The 9,718-nt window shown below is 43.3% G+C and overlaps 1 long non-coding RNA gene across 1 annotated transcript; it reads right to left on the bottom strand.

Annotated features, from left to right (window-relative positions):
- Positions 1-4,141: 4,141 nt before the first annotated feature.
- Positions 4,142-9,126, bottom strand: LOC139049687 (uncharacterized). Its single transcript, XR_011508497.1, has 4 exons — positions 8,744-9,126; positions 8,506-8,674; positions 6,097-6,329; positions 4,142-4,313 (listed from the first exon to the last, which is right to left on the bottom strand). It is a non-coding gene; the product is annotated as an uncharacterized lncRNA (long non-coding RNA).
- Positions 9,127-9,718: the final 592 nt, after the last annotated feature.

Genomic DNA, 9,718 nt, shown 5'->3' with positions numbered 1-9,718 from the left:
GTGATAAACAGAAATATGTGCTGCCAGTGGTCAGACGTCATTGAGGTCGAGCTTCTCAAGCAAGTAGATGCCATCGAGAAGACCAAAGAAGCCAGTGATTAGCCATTATGCGCAGCAGCTTCAGATGGCAAAGTCCAGCTGGGGTTTCTCTGCACAAGGTCACCAAGTGGCATTCCTAAGTAACAGATATTTTTTACCCTAAACTGCTACCCTAGAGTGGCTGGAACATGCACCGTTCGTTCCAAGCATGCAGCTGTTAGCAAAGCTTAGTTTAGTCAATTATTGAGGCTTAAGATGGTTTTAATGAATGTACATTAGGAAACAATTGCAAAAGAATGTAAAAAAAATTTGAATTGTGTTGACTCTTTGGTGGCATACTGTTGCTATTCCTGAAGTTACGTCCTCAAATGACTTATGCTCCAGGTATTTGAGTAAAAACTATGGGTGTGGAAATATCAATTTTTTAATTTCAAAGCTAATTCGAATAATGAAACCTAAGTGCAAAGCGAATATTTTTCGAATATGAATACTATTGGTATTGCAAAAATACATTTCTTTTCACCAACCAGAGGTGCAAAATAGTTATACTACATAGACTGCATAGCAAATAATGTACAGGGATATTATGTTTCGTGGTTAACAAAATTCTCTAATACAACACTTTTGTTTGACAATGTCATAATTGTAGTTACTTAATGTTTCATGAAGCAAGGACAACAGCTCAACATGTTCGAAGAGCAATGACACCTAGTGCATGTCACCATCGATTCAGACATCAAAAAGAGCTGCTTAAGTGTCTGGTATCAGCAGGTCGCTCTTCGCAAGCCGAGCCAACAGTGGGCACCACGCTTACACCATCGCTCAAACGGATCTTCTTTTTGGACCAAAATGTCATCATGCAAATATCTTTGAACCTGCGATTGTGGTAGTGAAAATTTCTGCCACGAGTGAAAATTTCTGCTGGTTGATAAGCTCATCAGAGTCTTTCCACAGTGCTGATGTGGAAGTGGCCCGTTCAGAAGCTTTTGTTGTTGAATGCATACTTCGGTTCCTTGGTAATGAAATTACCCTTCCTTTCTCTAAATCCAAGGGCGAGATCTCGCATTCTGAATGTTTGCTTGCGCTCTCACTATTCGCCTTCACTGTGCTTTCGTCAGCGGTCGTCTGCTTGGTGAAGCGGGAGCGCCAATTGAACACTGCCTACTCACTGATGTAGGAGGTGAAGCAAACATTCAGAAAGTTAGAAGCTGGCGCAATTTCATCCCAGGTTGTTAATCCAGTTTGACATTGAAGCATCCTGGTAGTATTAAAGTACTTTAGAATGAGGTTCCAGAAGCATTGCCAAGTTTGCCACTTGGTGAAATTTGTAGTTTCGAACAATTTAGGCTCTTGGCGAGATTAGCAGTGAACACAGAGGTTTTCACATGGCGATTGGTGTTGTCCAAATGCATGAAGAGGTCACAGTATAGGTACTTAAGCTAGTGTCGAATAACCATAAGCACCCGCAGGGGCCCCGTGACAGTGTCTCCTTTAACTTCAGATATGCTTCACTGCATGATGATAAATATGCTTCGCCGCATAACACGACTCTGCTGCAGCAAAGGTGACTTAAACCGACAACAGCCAAGAAGGTGCAAATAGCACTGCACTGCCAGGTTCTTGCTGTTGGCCTTATTTTTCTTCTTTTCACAGTGTCCTTACTGTAAGTGCACTCCAGAGTTACAATGCAGGAATATGCATGTGTGCACAAGCTTTCTTTCAAGAGTAACTCACGATCATAAGTTACGTCATCATGGTTTCGTACTATGTTACGGCATCATAAGCGAGACATAATAAAGGGGGCCTCAAAGGCTGCGGGAGAGACTAATCTTTTGTGCGAGATTGTGCTATCCTTGCTTCACGCAGTGCAATATTATACGACTCTCATGTGTATGGTGGCATTGTCGATTATGAATGTTTCCTTACTGCGTTAAAAAAATGTGTAGTGCATCTTTCAGATAATAATGGCATTATAGCTTCAGAGTTGTTCCAAGTTTTGGGGACTTGTTCACTAAAAGTACATTATTAGAAAAGCTTTAGAATGTCTAGGTCATAATTGCATTTGAAGAACTGTAAGTCTTCCTATACATAGCAATTAGTAGCTTACTGTGCGATGTTGAAGGTGGTTTTTATTCATAGGCCCTACGCAGAGAGCAGCAACACAATGCCTGGCATGTGACCAGGGTTCGTAACAGTGTTTGCATTTCCAGTGCTCGTAACTGATTCAAGTATTAATGCATAAATTTGCTTTATGAATTCTTTGTAGACAGAAGGTGCTTGAATATTGGTTGCATGAAATGCGCCAATACACACTGTATACGTATAGGGTGTCTTTTATTACCATACAGATTTTCTTGTTTTCAAGTTATGAGCGCGGAAAATGTGGCATTCTTGCAGAGGAATTCCTCTAATGCACTCTCATTTCTTACAAATCTTTAAAGTTGCACCTAATTCAAGATATTCATCATTGAATTTCACTGGTAAATCGAGGTAATATTGGAACTGAGTGTGCTGGGAGTGCAGAAAAGAAGGTCCCGCTATCTCATCAGATGGAAACATCTTGGCCAGTCATTGTAGCTGCTGATACGACACACTTTGCCTGGCAAGCATGTGCGTCAGTGTGCCATGTCAGGCTATCATTTAAACTTTGTCCCACACTTCTTGACAGGGCACTGCCGCCTGATGTGGAGGAGGATGCACCAAGTTTTGATTATAATGAATATCTCAAAATAAGTGCAATTTTCGAGATTTAGAAAAAGAAAGGGTGTGCGTTCACATGCGACTGCCTCCAAATATGCCATTTAGAAGGCTGCCGCCAAGTTACTAATAAAGAAGCGACTGAATTTTTCAAAATTAATTTTCTGAAACTCGCATTATTAGCATAGTGTGTCCACCTCACCTAGAAACTCCTTTGCAAAAACGCCGGGCTCTCCGTGCTCAAAACTTTTTGCTAAATATCTGCATGGTTAAAAAAAAGTAGATATGCACAATTGTTTATGCATGAAAGTAGTACACTATCACTTTTCAAGATTTTTGCCCTTCTATGCAACACCAGAAAAATTGGAAATAGAAGCTTCAGGTGACCTATCTGATTTGTTGCAAGTTGCATGGCCATATTATTGTTTTAATTTTTCGCTATTACCTTTTACTGTGATGTCGCCACTGCAGCAGCTCGATCTCGATGGCTGTGGCTTTTCATTCCAGGTCACAAAGCTGCACCCAGGTAGAGGCAGATTCCAAAAATGCTTGTGTACTTAAGTATAGCTGCACATTACAGAATCCGAGGCCCTCAACAATCATCCCTAGCTCACGAGTTCCTTATATTTTATTGGGATTGAAGAGCAACGTTTGTGCTATATCCCTCTATTTCAGACGAAATAATGTGCATGCAAAATTATATCTTCATTACTTTACACCATAGTACCAATATCTGTCGTGCGTTGATTTTTGATGTCTTTGCATTTGCTATAGCAAGGATTTTTAAACATCAGCCACAAAAGAAAAAATGAATGGTCAAAGAACCAAGAAATGGTGTGTAGCAGCTCCCTTCTTTCTTTAATTGGTGGCAAGTTTTGCACTCGTTGTGTACTTCAATAGAAGTGTTACCTTCCTGCTTTGGAACTTTGTGGTTTTGTTCTGCCAGCTGCTTGACCAAAACAAGCAAAATGTACTTCGGATATTCCACAATTCTGTATGCATTTGGTACAATAAAATTTGTTTCAAGAATGGACAAATGCAGTGATGGTTGTATTGAAAACTGCAACATGCTGATTTTAGTTTCATGCTTCATTAATTTTCTCAGAGCCCCAAAGAAAGCATGCGAGGTTTGAAAATATATCATGCGACGAAGTGCTGGCCTGCCATGATATTAGTGCACTCGGTCTAGAGAACTGATTGATGCTGCACATACATTGAACATGGTGGCCATGACCATCCCTCATGAATTGGCATTCCCTGCCTAAACCACCTCACCAACACAGCCTGTTAACAGCAAGAAAGCTGTCGAGGCTTCCAAGAATTTCTATGCACTATAAGTATCGCCCTACTGAAATTACTCCATTTGTTTGCTGACAATTGTCTTGACAAAAGTGAAAGCCGAATCAGTTGTGTTCGATCAGTTTTATTTACATACAACCTATTATAATGTGGACCTTTCTTCCCCTCTTCAACTGTTCCACAGCTGCTGCTGCCATCTTGCATGCCACATCGAGGAGGGGGCGGGGGCAATGTACATGGCAGGTGCATGGGAGGATTTTCCAAGGAACTCTGGAAAGCTGTAATCAAATTGTGGGCAAAGTTTAAAAAGTCTTAAATACAAAAAGGGTGAAGAGTATTGTAACCTTGTACATGATCACACCACATGTTTCAGCTGCAGCTGTAAGTACCTTGTCTCAACCAAGCTACAGTTCTTGCAATGTTCCACTTTGTGATACTCAGTATGAATTGATAAGACTAGCTGCTATTCTAGTGGTTGTGCAGGCCACAAGGGAACAGTGCCTGGCCTTTGTGCTCGTATGTGTAAATTTCTCTCTTTCGGTCTCGCCCAAGTCACACCAAAATGTTATCCACAAGTGTCGTGCCAAAAAGGCCTGGCAACATCTCGTATTGAGCCGTTTGACCCATTTTATTGCACTGATGCACACGGTGCAACCAAATGTAGGAAATGACATCGCCTAGGTGATTAGTAAATTACCCTTCTAAAATACCACAAGAGCAACTTTGCTGTGGCAAGAGCCTTAGCAAAAACATAAGAGACACAAAAATGAAGGAAAAGCGACACCTTCAAGTTCCCGCACCAACTCACCGTGACAAGCACAGATTTTGACAGTGTCTGCTTAAGCTTAGTTATTTGGAGATACATGCAGTTGAATGCTTTTACGAGCATTGAGATGCCCCACTATGCTAGCTTGCCTTTTATGGCTATAGAAAGTTGTATACTGCCACAAGTCTGCCTATTCCGATTAGAATCTATATTGAAGCTGCTTTGAGCAACAGGTGGTGTTCTATTTCAGCGCTAATGATACATTGAGAGTAGTGTGCCTGGAAGGAATAGAAAAAAGCATTGCAGAAGCTGCAGTACTTTGTGCTCGCTGAATGATCACACGAGAAGGTAAAGATGCCATCAGAAAGCATCTTTCGTATGGAGTCTCTTTAAAAGAAAAACACTACAACTAGACATGGTGACAGTTGTGGGCAAACTAAAATATAATGATAGTTCAAGGTGTGGTATGGCATGTTTATGCTATTTCTAAAAAAATAAACATGGCAAGTGTGTCCATGCCAACAATTGACACAGGATGTGCAGATGCAAAACTGCAATACAGCACCACGCCGTCAAAACGACAGTATGCAAGTGGTGGTCCAGCATCAAAACTTCGATGTCCCTACACTGCAACACTGGGAGGCCATGCTGCGTGACAGAAGCCTGGGTGGCCAGCAGACACTGCTCTGTCGGGCACAGGACGTGGCAGCAACTATTTCTCCTAAGGATTCAATGAACGGATTTCTCTACCTCACCCACCATGCGACGCACCATGTGAGGGAATGACAGTGCCACTACTCTCACAGGATATGGATGGTGCACAACACCACCTTGAGCATCGGAGCGCACGTCTGCCTGTGAGCTCTGTGTACTACAAACACAAGTGGTGCATGCAAGGTAACATTTAACACATCACTGCCAAATGTCATCAATGAACAGAAGCAGCAAAGAAAGCTGCTTACATAATTTTCACAGTGTCGGAACTGCATATTTTTTACATCCTGTCTGCATGCCGCATTGTTCATCACTGCTAAAAAGTGCATAGTTGCATGGTACTTTTTTTCGATTTTGTGCACTTTCTTTTGTCTTGAAAAAATAAAGCAGATGTCTCTCAATGAGCCGTAAGTACTAAAGTTGCTCAAAAGGGTAGTTTACTGAATTGATTGCATTTGAGTACTGCAGGCCTAGTTTCTTTCGGTCTTTCTCTTTTAAAGCCTCGGCACAAGTTAGCTGAAACACCCTGTATACTGGACAGCTTGCCTGGCTGCCCGCACCACCGAGGCGGGGTATCTTACGTTTTTGTGGTGCACTTGTCGCCGTCTCGTAGCACCGGTCGTCCATCCTTATCGCGCACACGCCAGCGTCGTCTGGTGTTCCAATTGGCTGCAGCAAAGCGGACAGCTCTGGCGGGCAGGAAAAAAAGTGGTCCGCGAGCGATCGGGCTTGCTGCCTCGTTTAACGCCTGCTTTTATCCGCCTGGCCAAGAGCTTTGCCCGGTTTAGCCGCTCCGTCTTCAGTGTGAACGTGCCTTTAGAGTAAAAAATCAACAGCTTACGCTTCCACATTTTTTGCTTGGTAGCTACATTCAATTTGCTTGCTCCTCGTCTTTTAGATGTCTAGGCTCCTCGCATTTTAACGTGGCTGAATAGTGCACAAATCAGAAACGAGAGTTTCTGTGGCCTAGCCTTCTCACACTTGCAAGGATACCATCCAAAATTGACCTATTTTTCTTATGAGGTGCCCACTGATTATGAGGATGCTGACATCGAAGGATCTCGAGTGGTTCTCTAGCATTTTGGTGACAAACGGAATACAGTAAATGCCGAGCTACAACTGGCTTGATATCTGTCAGCACCAATGAACGCAGTAGTTAGTATTCTCACTAAATTGATAATCCAGCCCAACAGCAGATGGACACCAGTGGTTTGAATCCCCCGTGTTGGCAAATTTAACTGGCTGAAATCAAGCATTTAAAAGACACGCACTTAGTTCCATCCCTTCAATCTGTGAGCATAATGAAGATCAAAGGTCAGGTTATGTGGCTGCAGCACCTTCTGTTCATGCAGCATACCTTGTGTGCAAGCCACATCTATTTACAACAGAAACAGCGCTTTTCCACCCGTGAGCAAATGTTTGGAGTTAAAATATGGTAGAATTTTTTATCCAGCCAACGCGTGCACGCTGAAATCCAAGTGGTACAGCCAATATGTGCCTGTTTAATCACTGCAATGCATTGAGACGCTTCCGACAACGCACGGCTGTACCAGAAAAGGTTTTAATTTTTTTCACTAATGCTATGTACTTATGAACTTTTATGAATGTACCTGCAGCTTTCGCAGGCTTTCGAGTAGCTCGAGCGTAAAGTGGCCTGTGTGTTATTGCTATTCAGCCGGAGTGCAATAGGAGCCAGTCAAATGAGTAAAACATGAAGTCAATGTGCACACAAAGACTACATGTACCCTTGCATGACTTCGTGCTACAGGTAGCTAACAGCTTCCAATTCACAGTTCTTGTAATATGCTTGTGGCAGCCATCTACAGTGATCTATTTGATTTAACGGGGATGTGTATATTGGCTGAAAAAGAGAAAATATGCTAGGAAATATATTAACACCGATGGATGCAATATATCCTTTCCGGTAGAGTTTTGCACAGAAAAGTTAGCAGATCCCATGCATATGTGAAAATCGGTTATAAGTGAAGCCTTTGTAATGTTCAGTAAAATGCAACCACTCGTTCACTTCTATAACTCTGCACACAATGCATGACCTGGTCTCGTTTAGTTCATTTTTGTCCATACTAGGTTGCTTTCGATGCTGACTTTCCAACTTCTCTGTGGCTGACTTCTTAAATTTCCTGTTGTATACTTAATTTCTTGCCTCTTGTTCTACGTGTCTACCCAGTGGTACATGTTGAGCTGCACTTAACAGGTAATCCAAGTTGCCATTTGGACACATGCCAAGCAGCACGTATCCAGTGCCATACACAGTGACCAATATTGGCAGGACTGCAGCAGCCACCACCCACTAAGCAAGGAAGAGGCAAAGAGGGTTTCGTTTTAAGAACCGCTCATTGAAGTTATTCAATCAATCAATCAAAAATATGTAGCAGCTTGCATATGTAGGAATGCGATTTATTCGCGATGCTAATAATTTGATCACCTGTTTTGGTAGCTGTGGGCACGAGAAATTTAGACACCTAACCGCACCAAAATTCAGCTATTATGAAAACGCGGAATTTCGATCAAAAGAGTCCATTTGCCGCTGTGGTGGTTTGAAGGACGGCGACAGAATAAACCAAACATTGTAGAAAGGGAAGTAAACAATCTGCGCAACCGCTCTATCGCGTGTTTGACAAAGAAATTGACGAAAAAATTTGCTTAACGTGATTCAGAAACATGTCTACACAGGAACGTTCAATGGTAGAAATTACACTTCACCGCTACAGAGTAGCGAAGTTGCCCTGAATAGTGGGACCAATATTTTCCGACCGCCCAACAAAGGGTGAAGTGCGCACAGTATGTACGGCAACACTTGCTTTGTTCACCGCAGTAATGCCACCCTGTAATGGAGACAACTACGACAAACGGTCCGCATTTCTTCAGCAGCGAGGAAAAGTGAAACATTTTTTTACCGAGTCAGAAATAAGCCAAGCGTGTTCCTGACGGTATGTAACGGCAAGCCGCTGGAAAAAAGGGGTCCATACCTCGGGGTTCAAATTCCGCAGACACGACATGCGCTTCAGCGTAGCCGTCAATTTGCGGTTGAGCAAGCGACGTTTTTGCATTTTCTGTTCCGCATCAGCATCTTCTAGCCAGCGAGAGAGCACCTTGAAAGCCAGCACGACGGGCGCCGTCTCGCTGAACAATCAAGGCCTAAAATTTAAAAGAAAACACAACTATTAGCGCTTATTGTTTCAAATTCTGTGATTTCAGTAGACTTACCTTGATGTTGTTGCATATTTCTTGTAGATCCATGTTGCTTTCACGGTCATTTCCGCCAACATAAAGAACGGCGAAATCGACACGCTCGAAGCGCATCCTGGAGACAGCCCAGGCCAGCCACACTGAATTGTAGCCAGCAAAACTGAATGTGCAGTCTTTAATAGACTCAATTAGGCGCAGGCGCGACCTATTAAAGAATTTAACCTGACTCGCCGACAATGACGCCGCGCAAGGACGGCATGAGTGAACACGATCCAGCGAGGCGTAACAAGACCACGCGAACGAACCTACGTGAGCCGGCAGAAACCACAGGGATTTAGCAGCAGCACCTAGCAGCGTCTTTCCCTAGGCTTACAAGTACCTATCTGGGGGCAGGGAGTACGGCACTGGCACACGTCACATCCGGTTTGCCTCTAAACCGGGTACAGCCGGCCTGCGGGGATACGCTTCTGTCATCACACCTCCCCTATCTAGACACCATACCTAGGATCAGGTCACGTGAGGGATTTTTGTACGACAATTAGACGCACGCCTTTTCGGGGCTGCATGGCGACGACGAAATCATAAGTTTTTGTGCATGCTTTGAGCTTTCCTCTGTTTTTATTTGCTGTTTTTTTTGCATTTAGATAGTATTTGGGCGTGCGGATGCTCCTGTGTCGAGGCTTCAGCGACTTCGTTCGTAGCTAAGTACTCTTTTTTCTTCTTATTAGCTGATGTTTTTGAAGTGTCTTATTTTGCATGGAGCAGGAGCGCAAATTTTGAATTCGTGGTAAGCGTGGTAAACGTACCGGCTTTGTCTAGGTCTGGCGGTTTCCCTCGTTAGGCCTAGGTGCTAGGCGAGACCTATTTGATAGGCCTATTTAACCATCTCAGCTGGCTCTTCGAAGTGATTTGGCGGACGTGCTCGATGAGCCTAAGGACGTAGGCCTAGCGATGAAACCAAAGAAAGGGAAGGCCGCGGGGGACGCGGAGCAA

This window comes from Dermacentor albipictus, chromosome 9, assembly GCF_038994185.2.
Source record: "Dermacentor albipictus isolate Rhodes 1998 colony chromosome 9, USDA_Dalb.pri_finalv2, whole genome shotgun sequence".
Taxonomy (NCBI): Eukaryota; Metazoa; Arthropoda; class Arachnida; order Ixodida; family Ixodidae; genus Dermacentor; species Dermacentor albipictus.
The sequence above is the reverse complement of the archived record's forward strand: the minus strand, read 5'-3'. Positions and strand labels throughout refer to the sequence as shown.